This window comes from Manacus candei, unplaced genomic scaffold (genome assembly GCF_025592945.1).
Source record: "Manacus candei isolate 608988 ecotype Guabito, Panama unplaced genomic scaffold, ASM2559294v1 h1tg000067l, whole genome shotgun sequence".
NCBI classification, from domain to species: Eukaryota; Metazoa; Chordata; class Aves; order Passeriformes; family Pipridae; genus Manacus; species Manacus candei.
This window is the reverse complement of record NW_026138115.1, coordinates 14,077,776-14,104,346: the sequence shown is the minus strand read 5'-3', so window position 1 is coordinate 14,104,346 and position 26,571 is coordinate 14,077,776. Positions and strand designations below refer to the sequence as shown.

General features: G+C 36.7%; 1 protein-coding gene across 6 annotated transcripts in view; it reads left to right on the top strand.

The window, feature by feature from the left end:
* The window catches only part of NPAS3 (neuronal PAS domain protein 3), a 608,446-nt gene that overhangs the window by 78,389 nt on the left and 503,486 nt on the right, over positions 1–26,571 (top strand). Inside the window, exon 1 of one of the 6 annotated variants that reach the window (XM_051806254.1) lies at positions 6,867–7,086. The exons of the other annotated variants lie outside the window; for them this stretch is intronic. The gene's annotated coding sequence lies outside the window, so the exon portion shown is untranslated. Of the gene's footprint in view, positions 1–6,866; positions 7,087–26,571 lie in introns of those variants that run through there. 6 annotated transcript variants of the gene reach the window in all.

Here is a 26,571-nt window from a genome sequence, read left to right as displayed (position 1 = left end):
CAGAGATACCAGAAGTGTAGACAGTAGGCCCAAGTAGATTATCCTCCCTTTGTCTCTCAATATTGATCAAATCAACAGAATAATTATGTACATTCCTCTCTGGCTTATAATCATTTAATCAGTCTTCTGTCACATGGTAGGAAGGAATCTCATATCCTATGTTTTATTTTTAAAATACTTAATTTTAAAAAAGAAAGTATATAACTGCCCCATTAAAGTAACTAATATGTATAGCTTGAAAAAAAGGTGATACATCCTCATTTTGAACTTGTCTATGCACAAAAATGAAAGAAATAAGAAAGTAAGAAAAGAGTATATGGGGACACATAGAAAGCTGAAGTAATATAGAGGGAAAACTGGCCAGAGGTCGAAGTAAAGAAGACACAGATAAGTTTTAATTTGGAAAATTTAAGTACATCTGGGTTTCTGCAATCTATTCTACTTCCATGGCTGATATCACTTAAGTTTTGGCTATGAGGTGGGAGTTTGTTTTTCTTTCCTTATGATACAATTCTGAAGATTCTGTACTCACAAATTAGAAAATGGTAATGGAATTATGTAATGTTTGTAAAAGAAAACTAAATCGCAGTAATTAGAAACCTTGAACCACTCATATAGCTTGGTTGACACCTAAATATTTTGTTTCCCAGGGACCAAATGTTTCTGAGGCCTGGGACTGTCTGAATCTGGACCCTCACACTCTTCATCCCTAATTTTTCAAGGAAAAGCCCCTTGTCCTCTGGAAGCAATGTTACCATGCTGATGTTTGCAGGGCAATAAGTTGTTTAAGAACAGATTTCTTAGTTCTGAGGGAGGAAGCTGTAATTCATGATACTTTTATTGATTAGGAGTTGAATCCTTGAATGTAAGAACTTTCCTACACAGAAAAGCCTTCCAACACCAAGCCTGTGTCACTACTACAAGCTTGAAAAATTATGTTGATCTGTGGAGGTGTGGAAAAGAAGCAGAAATCAGTGGTGTGTAAGAACCACAGGGTTATGTGTAGCACCTTCGTCTCCTCCAAGAATTATTTGGAAATTCTTAGAAGACAGGAAAAAAAATATGGAAAAGAAAGGTATGTCTTGCACAACATCTGGCTTATTTTCAAATATTTCATGGGGAAAACTATTTCAGTGTTTGGAAATTAGATTACCAGATTTAACTGTAAGCACCAGATCTGGATCTTACCACAGTTATGCAGGAAAAATGGGGAAAGGGGTAAAAAAGCATTCACTACAACCTACCAAGTCTCCACAAAAATGAGTTCAAGAACCCAGCAAAACTTTTAAATTGCCATCTTGAGTAAGAACTGTCAACTAACTCCTATCTGTGAAGTCTGCAATGAGAACATTTGGTGGTTTTCCCTGTTGTCCGTGTTGCATTCAGTAAGTTGTCATCCATACCAGGACAACAGGGAGCCTGAGACTCAATTTTGTCTTAGCATGCATATAATATTGAGTGTCATTTGCTCCTTAGCTGTTCTTCTGGCTCAGCTGAATATAAGGCATGGTAAAATGCTATTTTCTGTTTCTCTCACAGGAGAAAATTTTAAAATAGATGAATAACCACTCCAAAACATCTCCATGGTCTTTTAAGAGGAGGAAGAAAGCAACCCCTCAAGCTCTTCTCTTGCCTTTGACAGCATTGCATTGGGTTGACTTTCTGTAAACTCTTTCATGAAATCCCTTTGTTACATTGCTTAATGAAGTAACAAGTTCTTCTTGAAAGCCAGAGACCAAATAGTACAAAAAAATAATTAATTCTGGGACAATCTTATTTCACCCTCCACTCCAAATAGATATAAGCTATAATCTTCCTCTTCTGCAGGGAAAGTATGACTTTTTAAAAAAGAAAGTATTAGTAAATGGTGAGTTTGGATGTTGAAACATTAGGTGCATATATAAACAGTTAATTTTAAAGAAAAACACCTGGGAATTGGTGTAAAATATTCTTGCACGTTAATATTATATCTTTTCTGAAGAAAGAAATCAGATATCTACAGAAAACATTATTAGAATTCTCCCTTCTTGTGGGATAAATATAAGGTAGTAATTTTAATGCTTCACATCTATATTTAGAAAAAACTGTAATTCTAGGAAATGTCTGGATTCTGTGCAAGGCATGCCAGTCCAGGTACTATCTGGTATTTTTGACTCCCACGTAAAAGGGCATTTTTCAAAAACCCCTTCTTGTACCAATTCATATAGCACATACTTATAGAGTACGTATATGTCAGGCTTAACTCTGAATTTTCTTGCTTTCCAAGATTGTTAGCTATTTACATTGCTTCACTTATTTTATTTTTTTCATAGTTTAATATCTTACTTATCAGAGACAAGCAGGGTCCAGTTAGTTAAGGTTTCAGTTGTATGTGGAATGCGACTTCCTAAGCTTGTCATGCATCAAGCTGTTATGGCTGGCAATTGTTTAAAAAAATTCATTTTGTTATGAACTAGCCTGTTTTCAACTGGGCTGTTCAGAGATGGATTGCTTTCTGGAGTTTTTGACAGGTGTAATTGTTAAGGCGTCATCTGTTCTTGTTTGCACAAAATACATTTTAGCCAACTGTAGGACTTGCCCGCTAATCTTTCTCACATCATTCCATTCTTTGCTTGCCACTAGACAAATCCCCTGTTATTTGACCAGATGGTGGAAAATCCATTCTCATGATAAGTTGCTTCTAGTTTGCATTTAGATTACCTGCAAAAATGGAACAATTTACTACTCTGCCTCTAACCATCTCTTTCCTCCTTTTTTCCCTTAGTTTGACTTCTTGTAACTAATTATTTAAATTCTGCCCTGTGAGTTAAAATTAGTCATAGCTTACACATTCCACATGTATGTAAATGCACTTAAGTTCCACCTCAAGTTTTATGATGAATCCATCTAGAGTTTAGTGACACATAAAGAAAGGAAGATGAGCTGTCTAATGTGCAAACACAGCAGTTTGTAATACTTTCACAGTTGAGGTGATACTTTTGAACTTTTTAGGGAAAGTATGCAATGTCTAAAAACCAAGGTGAGGTGTGAAAGTGCACACAGCATCATCTACTGACAGCACACACCTCAAGGAATAGAGGATACACATATTAAGCAGAATATCATGCTTCATGAAGTACTTGTAGGTATTTTGTTTGATATGTTTCTAGCTTTTTTGGAAAATAACGTGTAGTATGGAGTTGGATAGCTATAACCTAACACTCATTTTTGCCTTATTATTATGAAAAGGCAACTTTTACCGTCTAAAAGCTCAGATGAGATTAGGTGTTTGTCTCAAACCAGTCAAAACTCAACTAAAATTGGGGCGAATTAACCACTGCAAATTGATCAGATTCAAATACTCTTCAGTGCTCTAATTTTTAATGCAGAGAAGAATACAAGAAATCAATTTCAAAGCATAAAATAGAACAAGAATATACAGTACCCAGAGTAAATAGCCAGTCTGCAGTTTTATCTTCAGCTAAATCAATTTTCTATGTGGAACCTGAGAGACAGAGTATATCATCTGACATAACATAGATAAAAAAAGTTAGCTAAATTAATTTGGTGAAGATTGTCTCAAAAAACCCACACCAAGACTGATTGTTTTGGTAAACTTTTTCTTGTATCCTAACCAATAATTCTTGTGACTTGTTTTTATGTTTTCTGGGTTTGTTTTGGGGTTTTTTTTTGTTAGTTTATTTTAGTAAGGAATGCTGAATAAGCAGTTTTGTGAGGAAGCCTTAATTTTTGACCCATTTCTGACCCACAGCCTCATAGTTGATCATTAATTGTAAATGTAAATCTATTAAATGACAGTTAAATTACATAGGGCGGAGGGCAAGTGGGTGTGATGGTGTTAGGCAGCTTCTAAATACCTAAAATAAAAACATACTTTTTCTTCAGCATAAAAGTCCATTTATGGAAATACACTTGCTGTGCTAAAATAAACCTTAACAATAAGAGAAAAACGCCATACAAGAAAATACAGGATTTTTTTTTCTCCAAAACACTGCTCTAGGTGGTAGTTAGAAACCCAGTGTGCACTTTGAAATGTATTCCACGGTGTCTCAGGACTGTTTGCTTTTTCAGGTTAGGCACAATAGGCCCCATTCTGTGCTAGTTTGGATACCATGCAATCTTGATGAAGTCAGTGAGATTTCAAGAGATATACATTGATGTCTCATTTAGCTCAGTGTTTTGGGAGTTGATATTATTATTTTTATTTTTATTATTTTTATTTCTGTTGCACCAGAGGGTAAGTGAATGACAGTTAAATAATTCTTTAAAGAAAATTATTGGTGAGCGTTGGGTAAGGGCTGCGTTGGAAAAAGTTCACGGCATCTTGTCTCCTGAAGTGGAATCTAGCTCTATGCAGTGCAGAGGAAGGCTTCTTTCCCTCACACTATGACCCATAGTAGCTGTTACATTGTTTATAGAGCCTTATATATTGCATGAAAAACAAACACAACAGTCCCCTCCCTTCCCCTTCCTTCCTGCCCTCCCTCCCTCCCCTCCCCCCTTCATGCTCCCCACCCCCCAAAAGAAAGTTCCAACCTAATTATGGCTAGATGTAAAGTAGGACTGTGGACAGTCCAAAACACTGATCTGGGCTTGAATCACAGAATGGTTGAGGTTGGAAGGGACCTCTTGTCCAACCCCTCTGGGTTGGAGAAGCAGAGTTACCTGGAACTGGTTGTGTAGGTTCATGTCCAGGTAGTCCGTGACTATCTCCATGGGCAGAGACTCCATAACCTCTCTGGGCAACCTGTTCCAGTGCTCCGTCATCCTTGCAGTAAAAAAGTGTTTCCTGACGTTCAGATGGAACTTCCTGTGTTTCAGTTTTTCTGTCATCTAAAAAACCAGCAAAAGATAAACCAATCAAACAAAAGCTGGCTAACAAGTATTCTACATTATCTTGGTACAGTGAATAAGTGAATACTTATTTATGACCTATTTCATCATAAGGATGTTCAAACTCACATCTTTCACCTCCCAGAAGAATACCGCAACTACTTCAGAATAAAGGTTTTTTGGAGTGAGCCCTATTCTATTGCACTTGTTTAACTACTCAAGTAATAGCAATAATCAGTAATAACTCTTAATACAACATGCTCTCACTGTTTCCCTTTCTTTCATCCAATAAATCCTGATTTTTTAGTTTTGTTTTTTTTCCTTCAAAGTGCTTTTTTTTAGCAGGAGGACCTAACATGTCCCTTGCTTTAGAATAGCTGTTATCAAGGACTGTGGTAACCTCTGGAGCTGTGGCAGATGTATGTTTGAATATCCTCTGGCTCAGAGGCATAGTTGTCCTGAGGACCTAGTTCTCCCATGTCTTTGCTGAAGCCATGTAAAAACAGGCTTATCTTCTAGTCTTTTTTCGCAAAAAAACCCCAACAAAACCAAACCAAACCAAAAAAAACAACAAAAAAGGTTAGAGGAAATTGAAGCTGGAGCATGGGTCAGTCAGTGTGATGGTGCACTAAAGATTTTGGGGCTTGAATTCTTTTTGATGTAGGCATTCCTGGGTGACCCAGTGTGAAGGGTTTGTGTCTCTCAGGCACACACCACGTAGAAGATACTCTCCCTCATCTCTTGTACTAGCTTGCATGACTCCCAGCTTGTGTTGCAAATCCCATTTTAAGATACTTAGCTTTCCTAGTACACTATATATGGTGGATAGACATCTAACTTAAAGGCCCTGGATATCACAATGAATAAATGTCTCTGATAGTATCTTAATTAGTGAATGCAGGAATATTGCAGGATTTGGAGGTGTTTGGTCTGGTCTTCCTCACAGAGCTGTCTCCTCCTTTTGTATGTGGGGTCCCATGGGGCACTTGACACACTGTGTAGGTACAGTCTTAAGGTCCTCAGTTTCCACAGTAGATAACTTTCCATTTTCTCATAAAGCTTGTTGCTCTATAATGACACTAATTTTCTTCTCAAATCTGCAGTCTCAAATTACTGTTGAAACAAATACATGATTTTAAAAAAACAAGATGAGCTTAGAGTTATGTAGATGTTAATATTGTAAAAATAATGGCAATAAAAAATAATTCTCTATTGACAAGAGTATTTATTTTTAAACAAAATCACAGCCTAAAATTCTAAATTTGAAAAATGTGTAAAATTTCTCAAATAATTTACCCTTACTTCAATGAACCACCATTATATTACAAGGGGAAAAGGTATTAATTTGTTTAAGATACAAAAGCATCTAAACTGTGTTTTTATTCCAGAGAAGAGGGAGGTAAAAAAAAAATAAAAAAAATTGGTGGGTACTGTTTTGTGTGCAATTCTCAAATATATTTTAAAAACAACATTGAATTTTTATAGCCAAATTATATTTTCTGCTAACAGGGAGCTGAGGAGGGATGAATAATAGAATGATTGACAAATCTTTTAGGGCCTGATTTTACAAGATGCTGCACACCTCCTGATTGCTGCCAATCACTTTCATTTTCTTTCAGTCAATCCGAGAACATATGGCATTATTCAGATGGTGCTGAGCACCTTCAATCACAGTTCTCATAATACCACAACATCCTCATTCTGTGCAAATGTGAGAATTGCTGTTGACATTTTAAATTGGAGGGTTATTTGGTCTTTGTCTGGACAAACTCCCAGCTGACATAAATGGATGTTCTGCCTGAGAAAGGATTGGAACAGTGAACAATAAATAATCAATTTTATAAGCATGATTGTATAGATACAAACTACGTGAAGTATCAATTTGATTTATAAAATTCCATACCTCTTCCACTTTTATTTGATGGCGGAAAAAATACTATTCTTGTGGAGAACTGAAGTTTAGTTTACTCTCAGTGCAAATTTTGAAAATTGGAAATTGCGGGTGTTATGTGCACAAGGCAGTTGATTTAAAGAGATCAGAAAGGTGTTTAATTTAAAAACAAAATTTAAAAAAAATTCATTTCAACATACTGATTTGTCCTGCATTACAGTTACCTGTAGAGATCCTCTAGTCATGTCTATCTGTTTTTGATGCCTCTACAGAATAACTGTCCAGCATCCTCTGCCCAACCAATCAGAATGTAGGAAAATCTACCGATATGACGGAATCTACTGTGAATCTACCTACCAGAAGTATGTTGATATCTGTGTGAGTCTTGCCTCTAGCTCGTGCATTTAGTGCTCGTGCTCTCCTGCTATTCAGAAATTACACGTGTGTTGAAACCGTACACTTCTACTTGTGTGCCAAACCTCTAAACAGGGACAGAATTATGTTGTTTAATTCTTTGGGATTGTGCTCTAAAACCTAAAAAGCAAATAAAAACTAAGAATTTACTAAATCTCTTAGGTATGCTTCTGTACAGTGCAATAAACAAGAGTGTACATGCTAGAAAATCTAGGCAAAATGTATTGCACAGGTGCTTCACATCTTAGGGATTTGAAAGGTGTGTTATGTATAAATTAGCTGTCACTTTTTTTCAGTCATGTAATGGAATGATGAGTTGTAATTTGCATAATCCTTTAAGAAGTCAAATTATACTGTCATGTAGCAGACTTAACATGCTAGCTAGGATTTCATAGCTTTGCAGCTAATTAGTATGTACCTTACAGGACAGTTAAATTGAAGTTGAGTCCTCTTTCTTTGCAGTCATTTGCCTTTGTCCATTGCCATAACAGAGCCCGCTTTTGTGTGTAACTCAAGATCGTTACTGGTGCTTCTGACAAAAATGCTATTGCTGTGGGCAGGCAAATGCAAAGTGCTTGACTTCTGTTAGTTTTGCAAGCAGTGATATTTCTATTTTGCTGTAATAAGGATTTAATAATTATTTCTACATAGAATTGAAAAGTATATATTTCACAGGTATATTGTAGATTATTTTGTATTAATATGTTGCAAATGCATTATGAATTCTCTGTTTTCTCACTGGATTTTGAAACTGCATTCAGTCAGTGTTTCCTTTTCATGCTCCAGCTACATTCATGTTTTGTATACTAGTGTTACCATTATCATTCTCTGTATAACATTTCATTTTTCAATAACCCCTTAACTTCTAAAAATCAGTTGTATTTTGCATTGCACCAAAATATTTCTTTGGCAAGACAATCATGCTCATTAAAATTTTTAAATCATATTCTCTCATCCCTCCTTTTTATTCTATAACCTGCTGCTTGTTTCCTGAATCTTTTCTTTTAGTAATAGGTACAACCACATCAGTAAAAGCTGTTACTTCGCTTAAATGAAGACTATCGTTTTGGTTTACAGAAGTGAGAGGAAAAGAGAAATCTAGATTTATCAAAATAATTGCAGCATCAGTGTAACTTGGTGAGCCAAAATGAAAATCTGACCTCTTGGCTTTTTTTGTGAATGGCTACTTTTGGTGTGAGATGTGATTTATTCCTGATTTACATCGACTTATAAATACTTCCTGGACTTTTTGAATTTTTGATGGTTTTTCCCTTCTGTTTCTCCAAATAATGGCAATGTTCAGGGGAACTGAAGCAATCTGCATCTAGTATGATTTTAAATCTCACCACAGAACTTCATTTCAGTGGTTTTACTTGTAACTTCAGTTCAGTAAGCATAAAAATGTATTCATTTGTTTAAACATATGAAACAGATTTGTTGTGCAGTATTTATATCAGTTTTTAGAACAACTTCAAGATTTTGAAACTTTGTGGAAATAAGAAAACTTGGCACAGTTTGTCCTAAGTGTAAATACAGTGGTGGCTTCACTCTGAACACTGCGACATAGTTGATTCTCTTAATTTTTATTTTTTTTTTTTAGTTAGGTAGTATCATTAAAAACAGCTAGCTTTGCTGCCCACAAAATGAAATAGTGGATGTTCCTTTACAAGTAGGTGTACAACTGCAAATAAATATTGGCTAAATAGCTTTTTTTAAAAAAAAAAGAAAGGAAAAGCAAAATCCAAAAATCAGACTGGTGATGCAACAGTGTTGATTTTGACATATGTTTTGTCATTCCTGAAATGTGAATTATGAAGTAGTATAGCCCCATTTACCTTGCTTCGAAAAAGCATGGATTATTTTGGAAGCTAACTGCTTTCCGAAAAGTCTTGCTGCAGAAGATATAGACTGCTTTTTGATTTGTGAAATTTTCTCTTGGTACTTCTTCCATGTTACTCAAGCTCTCTTTCTGCCTTCTTCCCAGTGGATGCTTTTGGTACTTTTTTGCCATAGTAATTTATTTCCAAAGATATAACAAGAAGTTACTGAAAATTTCTCACTATTCAAGACCAAAAAAATCAAGCTATTTTCATGACATGTTTAAAGCTTTTACTGTAATGCTACAAGACATGTGAACATTTGGTACTAGATGTTTATATGCATCTCACATGCAGGCTCAGTCTCTCCACTGATTAGTTTGGGAAAGGGAGAATGGATGTACACAGGCCACCAGGTGTCAAGAGAAAGGGCTGTGTGACTCTCCGTTTTCTTGGCTGGACACAAAGCAGCAAACTACTTATTCTGAGAGCTAAAAGAATTTTAAGGACTGACCATACAGAACAGGACAAGACAGAGAATCATGAATTTTGGAGCTAGACTGTTTTTTCTCTAACTCTTTTTAAAATTAAAAAAAGTATTATGCAGAGAACCTACTCTGGATTTATGCTTAAGCATGTACCTAGTAAAGGTATTTTGGGTAAAGCTACTTAGCTGTTGAAATGGAGATACTCTGATCCTTTCTGTAAAAATTAGAAAGGATCATACCATCATCTTCTATTCCAAAAATACTTTTCAGAAAACATTTGGGGAAATAACATTTTTAGGCAAGACTTAGTGCTAGTAAACACCGAAATAAGATTGTAAGAGTTCCTAAAGGTATAGATTAGTAAATATGTTATAGTACTATTAAAAAAAAATGCAAAATACTTTTACACAAGTTTCTGAGGAACTAGACTAATTTTTATGCTAGGTAATACATATAAAATTAACAATATAATAAAGATTCCAATACAGATTTCTCTAGAGTCTTTATGATCCTTTATGATCCTTTTACAATTGAGCCTCATAGCTGCTGCTAGATACCTCGCTTGGAATGGAGCGGAATATACAGTTTCAAAAGTTGTTTGCAAAAGAGCAGATTCCTCCCCCCTCTGTTGTTCCTCACCTCATCATGGGTCTACAGTTTTTTTAGGTCACTACATATGTAAACATGCTTTTTAAAAAGCTGTAAATAATTGCAAATAGTTTCTCTGTTCACTGGTGGTAGGGACTAGTATACCAAGCATTCTTAAAAGATTTTACCATTGTGTTTTTTGAAGTATATGGCATGTCTTGAACTATGGAGGTAAAACCAGAGGCCTGGAATACAGATGTCCATCACCTCCTGAATATTTCTTCTTTTCTTTTCCAGTACCCATAGCTGTATCAAGGCATGTCCGGGCTCTTCTTTTGTGATGTCAAAAAAAATTGACAACAAAAAGAAGTATTTCCTGTTCAGTTCTTACTACTTCACTATAACCAAACTGCCAAAGTTTTTCCCTCTTGCTCAGGTTGAAAATCCTTTTTTCTGCTTGCTCAAACACCTATGGTTTGCACTCTTTCACTTTTACGGGGTGTCAAACAGTGAACAAAGCATGGGTAGATGATCTCCAGAGACAGTTGAAGAGGAGCGCAGCTCCCTACCCATACCCTGGTTTTATTTGTTGCTAAATTACAAGGAACAATGGCATGTGAAGAAAAGGGGGTTTTTGCTTGTCTGCAGGGAGTCTTTAATATGTACAGGCAGAGGATATCTCAGGGCTTTTTTTGTTCTCAGCCTGGAAGTAACTTAGTAAAGTGACCTTTCAGGGTATCACCTGGGTCTTGAAGGGAAATTCTTGGTTTGGTGACTGTTGTGTGCTATCTCTTAAACAAGGGTGGAAGAATCATCTCTTCCTTGCTTCTTCCTCTCCATATTAAGCAGAATTAAAGGTCATGTCTTTCTTCAGGAGAATAGGGAAGAGTTCTACAGGAAGCTATTTCTTCTGAAATCAAGAGCATGGAATAAATATGTAAGGAAAACATCTAGCTCATTTAAATCACAAAATTACCACTATGATCTTATTAGCCCTTTTCTTTTCTTGGCATGTTAGTGAAATGAGCACAGAACAGAAGGCTCATTGATTTCAATCTAAGAAGGGGAGAAATTTTTCCTGGAAGGTGTAGCTTGGTCATATACACACTGTCATCCTAAGCCTGTAAATGCTCTAAGCATTCAAACTTGACAGACCAGAGTAAGCTCCTCTCAGATTCCATGTTGAATCATACTCATAAAAGGAGTATGGGGAAAAGGAGACACAAGGCTAAACCATTTGATTCAGCCTCTAAGTCTTAAATTTAAATTTGTTTATTTATAAAATGGATATAATAAGGCCAGAATTGGTTTGTATACATGAGACATCTAATGGCCCTATTAGACAATATAGCTAGGCTTCGCAAATGAAGATTTGGGAAAGGCTCTACCCACATTTGTTACAAGCACGCTGGTGGCTAATAGAGCCAGTGCGAGATAGACACGTCTGATTGCAAAAGGCACAGCAGAAAGACTCCTTAGAAGGTCTATTCTGCAGGGCACGATTCTTTCTGCGTTGTCTTTTCTCTTCAAAAGTGATCCTGCGTGTGCTCTCAAAGGAAGCAGCAGCGTTATAGATGGTGTGTCTCCAGACCTCCCGATTGGAGGCCAGAGTAGACCAGTTATGTTGATCAATGTGGCCAAGGCTGAGATGTTGTTTCAGGGGGTCCTTGTATCTCCTCTTCAGGGCTCCTCTCTTGCAGCAGCCAGTGGCAAGTTCACCATAAAGCAAGATCTTAGGGAGGCGGTGGTCCTTCATCCTGGAGATGTGCCCTGCCCATCACAGCTGTGTTCTCAGCAACATGGCCTCAATGCTTGTGACTGCTGCTTGTTCTAGAACAGATGTATTGGTCACATAATCTGACCAGTGAATGTTTAGGATTGTATGGAGACAGCGCTGATGGAAGCATTCTAGGAGACGCAGGTGGTGGCGGTAAATGACCCATGATTCGGAATAATATAAAAGAGTAGACAGCACAATGGCTCTGTAAACACTGATCTTTGTACTTTTCTTCAAGTGTTTATTACGCCAAACTCTTTTGTGGAGTTTTCCGAAAGCAGTATATGCCTTTGCTAACCTGTTGTCTATCTTTCCGTCAATCTTACCATCCGAGGTGATGAGGCTACCTAGGTAATTAAACTGCTGGACTGATTTGAGCTCTGATTGGCCAATGGTGATATGGGGATGATGGAAGACTTCCTGAGGTGCAGGTTGATAGAAAACTTCTGTCTTCTTTAAGCTGACTTCCAGCCCAAAAAGCTCATGAGAATATAAACTTTTAATGCACCAAATAGCTCTCCTGGGCTTTCTAGTAAGGGAATTCAACCAGATAAATAATATGGGAAGATGGTTTCTTGAAGTGATCTGCAGTGTCCATCACCACCTTAACATGGACAAAGAAGTAAAAAACCTGCAGAAGAGGAGCTAGTGGTTCCAGATGGAGAGTCACCACCTTGTGAAAGTGGGTTAAAACTCCCAACTGACCCCTTGGCAGCTGGGCCTGCTGATTCAGGTCAGTATAGTCACTTAAGCAGCACAGAGAGTTGATGATGGCTGAGAAGTCATTATTTTTCTCCGTCTTCTTGTTTCTTAGTTGTGATGCTGCACATACATTACCTTAGAGAGATGTAAGACTTCAGACTTTTTGTTTGTGCATTCTGACTCATCTGATACCATATAACTGAGGAAAAGATACACTAATCTCAAATAATTATTTTGGCTCCAGGAAAAGCAATATAGCATTTAGGACAACAGGGCTATCGTTCAGGCTAACGGTGTAAGGTACATGAGTATTTTTTCCAACAATGACTTCAGCATCCCATGTTTAGAATTTAACCTAAGAGAGAACATACTGAAGAAGCTGCTGTTTAGTTTGCTCTACTCTAGTAAAACAGTGAGAGGCTACATCTTCTTGCACAGTTGCCTATTACAGTAGTTCCCTCACTTCACAGCTTGATTTTACTTCTCGCCATGTGAATTTAAGAGGTGTATTTGAAGATGATTCTACACATCTCCTCTTCATAAATTTTACCTCCTAGAAAATATTGAAAGCTGATAATTCATTCTCTATCAGCAAATGGCAGAGAAACCACTGCTATACTCATGCAATGGACCTTTTAACATAAGTCAACTGATTCTTACAGCCTCAATATGAGGCTGCCTGTCAAAACTTTATCACTGTTAACTCTGTCTATGTTTGCTCTTACCTTTGTGTAGCATTGAGCATATATCTGTGGGTTCTCTGTGCTGAGGTGTTTGAGAGGTCTCCTGCAGGAGGAAGAAAAAGGAGTCATTAACCAAACTTAAAACACATTCAAAAGTGAGCCAGCGTCTCCATTACGCGTATGACGAGTGGGCTTTCTCTAGGTAAGAAATGAGATTAGCTGTGGCACTTTAAAATGATTAATGATCACTGGCTAGCATTAAGTTGAACATCTAAGCCTTGACTGATTGAAGCATTTGAGAGAACAGCACTCAAAAAATATCACTTTTTAGTAACAGAAATTTTGTCATATTTTGATTATGATGCAGTTAGATGTTGCACTGGCTTTAAAATTTTGCTTTGAGATTAATGGAATGTAGCTTGAATAGACAATAGTTGTGATTCGTATATGTCACCTGAAAATTTTCTTCCACTGAATAGTAAAGAACCATGTTTATGTTTACAAAATATTGTTCAGTCTATAGTTGGTAAAAATTTTGAAGAGTTACTTAAGCTTTGCAGTATCTAATTGTAATACATATTCGGAGTCAAATCCCAAAGTGAATTTGGTATTGGTCAACTGACCAATTAGGCCTTTATCTTTGTTAAACTGTCTGGGTCTTCAGATCCCTTAACCACACCCTTTCTATAGGATATTAGTCACAGTTTGCTAACTCCCTGTTAAGACAAGATTTTTTTTATATTCTACTGAAATTTCTTTTGCATTTCTTTCTCATTTTAGATGTGGAGGGTTCTTTTTTGTGTTGTTTGTTTCATGAAGTCTTTTTTTTGTGGTACACTTTTGTTGTTTTTTTTTTCACAAGTGATATTACTGGTTTCAGAAGTGGAAAGATCAATTCAGATTATTTGTGGCTGAGCTATTCAACAAGGTTTCATTTTTCCCATGCTCCTCCAGTAACTTGCTGCTTTGCACAAATACAGAAGCATTAATACCAAGTATATAAAAAAATACTACTTGGGAAAACAGTGCGCAGTTCATTTGGCTTACTAACAGTTGAAATGATCATTCCACAACTTGGGGAAAGGGGAAATAATTATCCCCCAAGTATAAAGGGCTAGCTAGATACCTGCTATAAAGCTCACATAAGTAACATGAGTTGCAGTAATAAAGCTATCCTGGAACATTTTAAGTATGCTTTTGAAAGATAGAGTTCACACTCATTGTCATCTTTTGCTTTAAAAGATCAATGTAAGATACTAACACAGTCCTGTGTCTTCTGGTTCTTTTTAGAAAGCAATTGCTGATTATAAGAACTTCAGGTGAAAGAAAATCCTGCCTCTCTTTAGAAGAACTGTAGTTACTATTATTTAAAATAGTTACCTTATTTTCAGCCTGAATTTTTCTAACTTTTATATTGCAGAAAAATGTGAAAATCAGCATTAAGAAGCTGAAAAGTCCACCTTTAATATTCATGATACTTCTCATTTCCCCTCACCCTCCCATTTAAATATTTGTAGATGGTAAACTAGTGATCATTTACCCTCCTTTTTGACATGGGTTTCTTGTTCTTAGCAGGTCAAGTTTTCAAAAATTTGAATGCTTCTTGTAGCTGTTTAAGTCTTCCTAGTTTGAATACTAATATAGTCCACTAGTTGCTCCTGTGGGAATGCTGGGGGATCACAGATATAAATGAGAACCATGTTGTTACATGCTGTTTGAAACAGAAAGATTCACTGTCTCAGCATTGGTAGTGATTTATATAACCCTTTCCTATTGCTACTCCGTATTTACGTCCTTGTACATCAAAGGATCTTTTTCACTGCTCTAGCCAGGGTATTGCACTGTAGGCTAATATTAATTTGGTTATCCACCACCATCCATATGCCTCTTCCTAGATTATTAGATTGTCTTTGTTTGGAATCTGTGCTTTTAGTTATGAGATAGACAGCTTTGTGCTCAGCTGTGTTAAAACACATCTTATTCAGGTGAGCCCAGGCTGCCATGCAATCTGTGGAGCTGACAACTCCCCGGTATTTACCATTTTATTATCTTTTGTGTCATCTGCAAATTTTACTGGGAAGGATTTTATGTTTTCTTTCATATCACTGATTTATTCTCCTGCACAGGTACTCTGTAGGGAATAAAGGGCTCAAGGAGTTCTTTCCCTGCACGGAGTACTTGGGGTAGATCTAATCCATATATCAGAGCTGCTGGTCATAATGTCTGGGAGCAGATTAGGGCTACCGGCACTGATGAGTTGCAACCAAGCAGGGGCAGTGAGTCATGAGCACACTCTTTACTTGCAGCAGTGCGAGATGGCTGCAGCCTTTCTTTAAAGCAATGCAAAGCTTGTTTTGCATAGCGATGTTGTTGAAATACGAAGACAATTCTCCCTTGAAAATATATGTTTTTAGTGATGGCTACTAGTGAATTCCCTTTATTTATTTATTTTTTTAAAAACTGTTTCTGGAAACAAAGCTATATTTTGCAAAAAGTTAGCAAATTTAGTGAGTGTTTTTATCCAAAAAGAAGGGCAAAGTGATGGGTTTTGGAAACTCTAAAGTAATTCATATTAGTTTTCTTCCCTAATGAATTATTTTTAAATTCTTTTCAAAGTGATGCTTTTATTTAGAACTAAATGTCCTTTTCAGATGACTAGAAGATTAAATGATGAAGTCATCAAGCATAAGGATTTATTGAATATAAGTTTACAGTTAACTAGAAATGAACCTTTCTGATAACATTTTGTTCCCCATTTTTCCTCCGCCTCCCAAAAGGATTTCTTTAAGCAAACCTCAAAATTGTGCTCTAAAGATATTTTTTCTTTATTTGTCTACTCAGCAGCCCTGTGCAGTGCTATATCTTGCTTAAGCTTAAGGCTTAAGTTATGTTAAGTTAGCAATCTATGGATTCTTCTACCTAGCCATAGGACTTCATGATGCAAAAGCTCCACAATTCTCGTTTCACATCCAAATGCAGCAATATCACTAAACTTTGAACTTAATTATGATGAAACAATTGGCTTTTTGCTAAAATTCCTTTATGATAGTGATACCTGTAGTCAGTTTAAAGTATTCATACTGATTTTCTTTCCCTTTAATACAAATAGCGCTCTGGTTAAAACATGCAAATATTTAGCAAAGTCTGCATCACCTCAAACTGGTATACAGAAAACAAGACTTGCATTGCATTGTGTAAAATTTTTGTTGCTTTTGTTGTACAACAGTTTGTCAGGTGTTTATGGTCTTAAAATTTCCATGTTCGTGTTTGCAAGTGCATATCTGCACATACGTAGAACACACACTTTTGAAAAGAAAGAAAATTCAATAACTTTAGGGAAAAAGAATGAAAGCGTAAAACATACTTCTACCTGAGTGCAATAAGAAGGTGACAAATTTTAATAGTTTTAGGCATGAAGCGATCCTGTGTTATTGTTCCAAACCAGCCCCCCCAAAACCCCAAAAAGACCCACCAAAAAAAAGTCCCAAAACAACAAAGAACAACAAAATTGCAGTACCATATGAACTAAAAAGTGTATAATTAAGGTTTTCCCTTAATTTTGGATAAATAGGGAGTAAATTTCTCATGGATACCAAACAAAAAATTTGGCCAATAAGAAGGAAAGGCACAATCTGTCACACTTCAAAGTTTTCTGCTCATTGAGTAACAAAAGATTCATGAAAGTAGATGCCTTTGCCTGTTATAGATGCACTGAACTTTGTCTTACAGTTTCATAAGTGATGTTGGGTCTGTGCCATCTCTGAGATTGCAGTCTGTGATGCAGAGTAGTTTAAGATGCTGTATCATGTACCATTTAATCAGGCTGCACTACTTAGAGTATGTGTTGTGTACTGGGAATAATTTGTGTGTAAAGTCTTTCCAGCTGCATCTATATAAAAGGTGAAATTCCCCTACCTCCACACGAAAGTCAGTTAAATGGACTGTGGGGAATGGAACAGCAGTTGAATGAATTAATTTCATGTAGCTGTCCGTAGCTAGCTGTGACACTGCAGTGTGTTTCCTCCACAGCTGACTTGCAGCCTGTACATATCTTTTTTGCAGGTCTTGGGCTGCTGAATTTCTATGCACTTATCAATTGTTTCCTTGCCTAGAAGTGTCCTGTATAGTTTTCCACCCTCTTGCTAAATTCCAGTGACTAATTTGTGTGCCTGGGGCAGTAGCTCCGCAAGCCTTGTGACTGCAGTGGACTCCACTAATTATTATTATTACCTTTGTTACCTCTAAGGTCATTTCAGTGCTAGGACAGGGAATGTTAGCACTGTCCCCTTCTTCTGCATATCCTTTCATGTAAGCTACTCTACATCCTGCTTCATGTGGCTGGGAGACAGGGGCTGTTGTGCAGTTCCCCTTCCCCCTGTGGAAAATCAACCATTTCTGAGAGTACTCTCTGCTGGCAATTCTCAGTGATGAACAAATAGATGGTCCAGGCACAGGCAGGCATTGCAAAGATTTTCAGGCTGTAAAACAGTTTGTGTAACCAGTCACACTGCAAGGTGCCATGAGTTTGGCAGCCTGGTAGTCCTAGGGCTGTCTGGAAGCGTCACAAGGTTGCAGATACTCTCTGCACTTGGCTGTGCACTAGGCAGTCTGTTACCTGTGTAGTTGGTGACCAATAGTGATCAATGTATTTATCAGAAGTTGCTTTGGCATAGCATGCACCATTGCTTTGTCTAGCAGTATTTTCTTTGTCTCAAGAATGCTGCCATTCTCTACATTTTGAGCTGAATATTATATTAAAAAGGACATTCATATTTTGCTAACTTGGCAAATTTAATTGAATGAGTTTTGTTATTCAGTAGGGATAGAAAATAATCAAAATATTTAGAGGGAAATACTGAGTTAAGATTAAGAGCAGAATACAAGCCAGGTCTATGGTATATTTTGGTATAGCTTTGTCAATTCAAGCTATTTAAGTGGGGTAGTATCCCACTAGGACAAACTTTTGTAGTATCCCATTTTCTGCTTCAGCGGAAACCTGTATAGCATATACTGTTTTACTTGTAAAACTGTAATTTTTCTGATATTGTTTGTTTTGCTAATAAGTGATGATTTTCCTGTATGAGTTCAAAGTGGACCTTTGCTGATATAGCTGATTACATGCTTAGTACTTTGCCACAGTGGTGTACCAAGATTGCTTTATTGGCAAAATGCTCCTAATGCAGACCTCATCTGATTTTAGTAATTCACTTTTCTTGATTTCAAAGGTCAACAAAATAAGACTCCTATTGTAGAATTGAAAGGAACGTTAGTTGATCCACGACTCTGTAGTGAATAATCACTGGGATAAAGAGACTCAAGAGCTGTACTGCATTTAAAAATCAATTCTACTTTTCATAATATAATTAAGTTTTTTGTCATTTCATTCTTGTTGTAGACTTGAATTAAGGGTGAAAAACCTAATGTTCTGAGTTGATTCACATATTTGATATATTTTACTTATTTCACTTTTGATCTCAGTAGAATCCTGCTGATGTTGTGATTTACCTGATTGTGACAGTGCTAAATCCCACATGGTCGAACATTTTTGCCTTGAAATCAAATGATGTAAACAAAAACTTTCCAAAAGTATTCTGAGCTTTTTTACCCCTCCAAAAATCTCTCAACCAAAATTGCAGTGAAAGGCCTGGTGATCGTAATATAGTCAGGCACAATGACTTGCTGCGTGCTTTGGGTAACACCTAGAACTTATTTCTAAGAGAGAATTTTATGATTGTCATAGCAGGAGGCCTTCTTGCTTCCAGGGGTAGCAGCATGCTTTTAGAATTGCTGCATTGCTGCTTGATTACTGGTGATGGTTGTGTTACATGCTGGACCCAGCGTGACTGAGAAAGGCAGTTCTGATTCATATTGCTCTGGGGAACATCAGGAATGTATCCAGACCATGCATCAGCATCAGTGGTGACTGTAGCATTAAAATTGCTAGAAAAGGCATGGAATCAGATAATCATCCATAAAAGAGTACTACTGAATGGCTATGAAGTTCACAGCTGGTAGATTTGTATCTTATGGTGTCATGGTACTGTGTAACAGGCAAAAGCTGTTAAGTTTACTAAACAGATTAAGGCAACTTCACTAGATAGGGTTTTTCCATTGTTGGTGTTGGCTTATTTTTACCTTAACTCCTCACTAAATGTACATTTCTAGTTATAAATAGACTTTTTGTGAGATGTTGAAAGAAGAGCTGATCAACTTCTCTAGGTCTAGGTTGTACTGCGAAAGTTAAACTGTAATCTAGTTATTGACATTGTCACTAAATGAAATTAAGTATATTCCAAAATCTAGGAAATTACATTACCTTTTCTGATTTTTGTACACTCCAAATTTTTCAATTTCTCTTGCTTAGATACTTTGATGCATTCCAGCAGCAATGCCTACTTCACAAGAATAAAACTAGTCCAAGCAATTAACTACTCATCCTTCCCCCCTAGTTTATATCAGATACCATCTATTTTTGGTTGAAACCTTAATTTGAGGGAGACTCTGCTCTTAGACTCCTCTTAAGAATTCATAAGAAAGGTGATCAAATACCATATTATACAGACGTTTAGATATTTTTTATATGGGAGTTGGCTGAGTCTTCAATGCATTGGCTTTTATTAAAATAAGTCCCCTTTTCCTGAGGAAAATTTAAGGAGGTGGAGACCTTCTCTGAGCTTCCGGGCTTGTAGGGCTTCCTGAGCTGAGTAGTTTTTGAAGGATAGTTAACACTGACCATACAGCTCTTGCAAGCATCTAAGTACAGGGACTTGGCACGGCAGCAGTATGTTCATGGTTGCAAGTGAGAGTTTTGTTGTTTTCTTTCTCTTTCTACTGGAAAACACCACAGTTCTGATGTGTGTGGTCTCACTCCTGGCTGCCTATGAACACTCTTTATCTGTGTGCTGTTACAGTGTTAGCAATAAACTGGAGTGTAGCAGGAATTGCTGTTAAACGTCAGGCTCTGCAGAGGGAAAGTAGGGCTTTGCAAGGGCTCCTCTGCTCTAAGAGTTGCTACTCTGCATGTTCCAAGTGCACTTGCTCTAAAGGCAAGTACAGCTTTCTCTAAAGGTAAGACTTACATGTTTACAGATACAGATTTGAGAAGATATTGGTGATTTGGTAAAATAGATTAAAATTCATTTTGGTATGTAGCTTCTTCTAGATTAACATTTGTATATTGTTTTAACTTTTTCCATGTGCTTATCTAAGGCTAGTTTGTAAATCTCAAAGTAAAAAATTAAGTGCTTACTGATGGTCATCATACCCCTCCTATTTGTACCCACAATACCATATTTGTGACTTTGTACTCTGACTTGCTTTGATGACTCTTATGTGTAGATATTTTTGATTGACAAGTAACTAAATTCAGTTTGGATGACCAAATCCAATGTATGCCCTTTATTGTTACATTTAAGCAAAATTTTACATCTGCATTAGAAAGAAAAACGTAATTTGAGTTGACACAGGTGTTGCATATTGCATGAAGGTAGCAAGATGACATTAAGAATAGAACATTATTCTATTTTAGGACAAATGCAGTAGTAACTATAAACCAGCATTAACTATTTCCTCCCCCATTTTATGTTTATGTTTTGATACTGAAATTCTTCCCACCACTAACCTATATTCCTATTTGTTTGCTACTGTCCCTATAGCTTCCTCTGTCACTGCTTGTACTCACTGTTTCTTAACCTCCAGCCCTAGAAAGATGGGTACATTCTTTGTTGTGGCAGGGATGCCAGCACTCTGTAGAGCTTTCGGGAGTGCTTGGGTAGGTAAACCGGTGCCTGATACTGGTTTTAATGTGCCTATCGCTTCCAACGATGTTTCCCCTGGCCTGAGGCTTCTGTTTGGAAGACCACATGGCACTGCAAACAGTGTCTGATAGGGAAAACCGGGTAAATATAACAAAGCAGGGAGGTAATTGGGGAACTGTACTGCATAATTTGATTATGGTTTCAGGTGCAAGGGACTCAAAAAATACTAAACATATATACTGGTGTTACAATGCTTATTATACAGTAGTGAACAATTCTCTCAATAAACATGAAAATTTAGGTCAGAACTGTAATTTGACATACTGGTGAAAACAAATATTTCAGTAGAATGAACTGTCATACTCTCTTTTTGGCATGTGGTTTTTTCAGTGGTGTATCTGAAAGCAGATTTAGATGTGAAAATCATACTGCTTGTTTCTCCTTGTTCTAGTCAGATGAAAAAAACTCTTGATTTTATATGTGTATATGTATGACACAGTTTTCTCAAAACATATTCTGCTATGTGGTATCAATTTTTGTAAGTGCACAGTGTGTTTTTTTTTTCTGATCTTTTTTTAAACCCCTCTGAGCATGTCTCCACCATCTTCCAAGAACTGTTAAGACAAAAGTCTGATTACCTTGGATAATTTTCTTTTTTTCTTTCCTTTTTTTTTTTATTTAAAGTCTTCTATGTCCTTAAAACCCAACAATCTCCTTTTTGTCTCACTAGTAGTTCTTGAAAACGAGAAGTAGTTTGACAGAAGTTGTTTTCTTCCAAAGCGCTGGTCACACTTCTACTTTTTAGTTACTATCAGAGTAATTGGGTGGCCTTTCCAGAAATTCTTTTTCCAGAGGAAAGACTGTCAGAGGAAGATTGGATTTAATACAAATTAAATAAGATCTACCTTCCTTGAGATGCATAGATCTTTATTAGATAGTTAAAGTTAATAGAAAATACTATTTCAGTTGCCATAATTCTGGCCTCTCATTTGCCTTGTGCCTTGCATAGTTACTAATTCCTGAGTGCATAAAATCCTATCTCTCTTTTCCTAGCTATTTGTCATAATACAGTTAAAATAAGATTGTATAAAATATCTATAGCATGTGAATCAAAAAATATTTGTGATTCAAGGCAGTTCACTGTAATTTAAAAATTCAGTGTAAATAATTAGGTATATAGGATGATTAACCTCTGCATATGTGGTTCACGTGAGGGGATGGATCATGATAAGTTTGTAGCTTCCTCTAAGTAGCAAATTCCACTTGCAGACATACATGTGTTTGGTTATCACACTGCTGTGCACATGTATATGTATTCATGGGCACACAAATATATACGACAGAAAAGTTAAATCATTCCCATTTGATTCATAGCATGCCTATAGGAAGAGTGCTTAGAACAGTAGAAAAAAAGGGCACCTGTTAAATCTGAGTCTTTAAAACTCTTTAAAACTGTAGGGCCAGAGGCACTGGCTTGGACTTGGGAGGGATGAATGGATAACATGCTTACTGAGACAAATGAAACTCATATAAGGTGCAGGAACAGGGGCCTGGTTAGCTGAAAGTCAGCTGAGGCAGAAGAAAGGTGGATGAAAAGAACAGCACAAGCAGAGGGTGACTGCTGCAGTGGTGAGGGGACAGAGGCAGATGTGGAGAGTTCTGCAGTCCTCAGAGGGCACTGCTTGCCCTCTCACAGCCATTCTTATGGGTGATGGGGAAACTGGAGAGCTGTATTGTCCACAGCCTTATGTGCTAGCAAAAGTAAAGGGTACTTTGGAACACAAGGAAAAATCTGTATATCTTTTGATTCAACTTCTGTGTGTACTGAAAGGGATGAGGTCAAAACCACAGGGGTTCATGCTCTTTGCTTCTGCTCCTGACAGCTGGACAGCAAGGCTGGCATTGTCTTGCGGAAATATAGTAGTCTGTTGTGGAGGGGGAACCAGGAAAGTCCATGCCTACTCGTTGTGCCAGCGAAATCATGAAAGACAATGATACAGTTTCCACAGACTAGAGGAGGCTTAAAAGCCTCTGGATATAGTGAAACTCAAACACCATAGCTAGATGAATGGAAAGGAGTCTTCCACAGCTGCTATGGTGTTACGTATCAGATGGAAGATCTGTTGTGTGCCAGCTTACTGTTTAGATTTTACAGGTTGGTCAGATGTACTGAAGATGTGCTGACTGCAGTTGTAACATTTCTGGAAAACAAAACTAGGCCTCTGAGTTCCATATCCATTCAGAAATCACTTATGCAGAGATTTAACCGCTCAGTGAAAGTAGCTAATTGCATTCTCAGTTGCAGTGCCAATCAGGACACAGCAGATGAACACTTGGTTAAAAGACTTCAGTTCCCCTTCCATAATAACAAGTGAAACACTATTTTGTGGATTCTCTGGGTTTTTGGGAGTTTTTGCTGGGGGTTTTTCTGGAGTTCTTTTGAATGAAGAAAAGTTTCCTTATTGTGCAGTGCAGTTTTATCCCTTCCCTGGACAGAAAAAATGTAGGTATTTGAATGGCAAAAATGTTCAAATCTGACCCAAGACTACCACTTGCTGTTATTAGTCAGTTTTAAATGGTAAGCTTACCTATGTTTACTGCTGAATAGTTGTGGCTGGTTTTTGATTATATGTGTCAGGATTTTGTCAAAACTCCATTGTCTGGTTGGGGGCTAAAATCAATTAATGATCTTTAAAACCAGGATATTTGATTGATTAAAATTTGGAATATTAGAAACACAAAGGCAGGGAAAAGAGCTTTTTGTGACTTCAGAATTTGGATCCCACATACTCCAGTATACTGGAACATGTAGAGAGTTTTCAGATCTAGAAGGTGGATTTGCTTCCTTTCCATTCAAACATTTTAGGAAAGCATGATGGAATTTTTTTCTGTTTTTATTTATGTTGTGTTTCTAGACTTCCATTCTAATGTCATCCCTATTGTATCATTGGTGTTCTTTCATTCTTTTGTCTCAGAAACGTGTCCTGGACATGCTTTTATCTCTCCTTACTACTGTGTGTAAACCTTGTACAACTTCACCACTGTGGCACAGCTAGGGCTCTTTTTCCTTGCTTAAGCCTACCGCAGTCTCTCTGGCCCCACCGTCAATCACCAGCTGGATGCTGAGACGAATTTTTTATAGCAGCTTCTGTCAGTAAAGAGAAAATATTTTGAAAAATACAGTCTAAAAGCTGAATGTCAGCCTGCTGAGTGGCCTGGTTAAACAGGAGAATTGCCTTTGCCAAGTTGCTTTTTTTTTTTTTTTTTGATTCAGCTTTTTCCCTAATTTAAAAACCTCCAAAATATTGATTTGGGGTCTAGCCCAAATAAACAAAATAAGACTTTCTTGGCAAGGACTCCTAATTGACTAGCTTACTAAAATTTTTAAACATCCCCAGGATCGTTTCTGTCTCCACTTTTCTGGTGTCCATAACATGGAAGTTTTCAGTCTGTTCTGGGAGTAGCACAGAACCTATATACTTCAGTAGCTCGGTTGAATCCCCTGTTCTGTTTTCTTTTTCAGCGAAGACCAAATGACTGTAAAATTCTTTGTTTCTGATGTTTAAAATCCTATAGCAAGCATTACTCTGCCTCTGTAGGAAGTATTCCAGAAGAGATTCTGAATGTCCTAATAATTGTATTTAGTCTTTGTGACCAGAGCAAAACACACTCAAAAGATTTAGATAGGCAAGATGCTACATATTTTTTTAAAACCATTTTGAAAAAGGATGGTGGAAGCACATGGCATAATGCATAGTAAATCTGGTATTAGAAAGCTGCAAACCCTTGTTGAGAAGTTGCATTGGTCTCTTGAGCCAGAGAATATTGCTGTCCTACAGATATATTGTTGGAAACTGCATTGAGAATTACAGCCTATTTGTTAGTTGATAAATAAAGATTAGAATAATCTACTAGGCTATATTATAGTGCTTGTTAACAATATTTACTTTCCTAAATTGATTCAGTATAAACCTTGCTATGGCTTTACCTCATTTCTGGAAGACATATAGATAATGTTATGGTACTTACACAAAGTTTTGCATGCCACTGAAAACCTGCTGTATTTCCTTACTTGAATTGTGTGGCAGGATTATATTAACATAGATTTTGGAATATTTGAGCTCCCATAGGGTATGGTGTGTGGTTGATATGACATGACTTGCCTTCAACAGTTGTTTTAACAAGACATCCTTCATATAAAATATACCAAGCTGAAAGACATAACTGAGTGAGTTAAATAAGAAACACTGGTGGCAAAATTCTTCACTTTCATCTTTATCTGATTAATTCAAGGCTGAGTGTTACAGAGAAAGTATTTTTAACCTAGCATATTTAAAGAAAACTGAACAAACCCAGAAAACATAAAACCTCACCCCAAAAAAACCCCTTTTATATTATTTAATACAAGATCATTTTTAATAAATTTTTAAACTAATTGCAAATATATGTGCATTTACTCTAGTCAAAACTCATACTGCTTAAAATATCTTCTCACTCCTCCTAAAAACTGCTTTAATAATACATTAATTAACACTTCTGAAGTACTTGGCATATTTAACACAAGATAATTTACAGTTCCTAATATTTTAAACTGTGTATTAAAAAGCCTAGCATTAGCAAATAGAAAATACACTATATGTGAATATAGCATTAAATGCTAAACATATAATTTACATTTTAATTTATTAAAAATAGATATACTTTAATGCCTTGATAGTACGGCTGATGTTGTTTGAATTACTTCTAACATTTTCATATTCCTGCTTATGGTTTATTTTTTTAACAGGACTGTGAAGAGACTCAGTATCTGTTAATACCAATAATTAACCTGGGTTATATAAACAATTTCAGATTTATGGCAAAATATTGTATTTTGATTTTTGTCTATTTTCTCCTTGCACAGAACTTTTAGTATTGACTGAAAAATATTCAGCCAATTTAATACCTGAAATATTGTACTTGCATCAAAAAGCTTTGACTGACCATGTATTTGAGAACAGATTTCAAATATAGACAGCTTTTAACTGTCTCTTGACTTTATGCTGTAGGAAAAGCTTACTATATGAGGATACTAAATAGCTTGAGGGTTTGGTAATGGGATATGGAGACCTTCACCTTAGGTCACTAGTTTGAATGCAGCCCAGGTGGGTGGAAACTAAAACCCATTATCATCTGATGGCTCCTGGATGGCCTGTGTGAAATGAGTTGGTGGTCCCAGGCAACTTCCTATGAGAAAGACAATAGTATTGCAGAATCAGCATCACAGTTCTTGCAGATTGGGACCCTTGCTGGAACTCTGTGTAGAAAAATCGGTGTCTGGAGTGCGTTTGGGTGCTGAATTTCTTTCTGCACCTCAAGTGGTTTGGGTAGATCAGACAAGAAACATAATTGTGTAACAGAATATAGAAACCATTCACACTCACTGGCTTGTAAATTCACTTGCAGACCTGTTTAGCTATGTTTTGATCCCTCTATCATTGCTTACAAGGTAGTTCAGAGAAATGCTGCATGCTCCCTATTTATAAGTAGAAAGTCTCAACAAAATACCCAAACAAAACCACCAGAGAAACTTTTACATTTGTTAGCCTCTCCAGACTTTGTGCTATAATTCTGTTTCCATT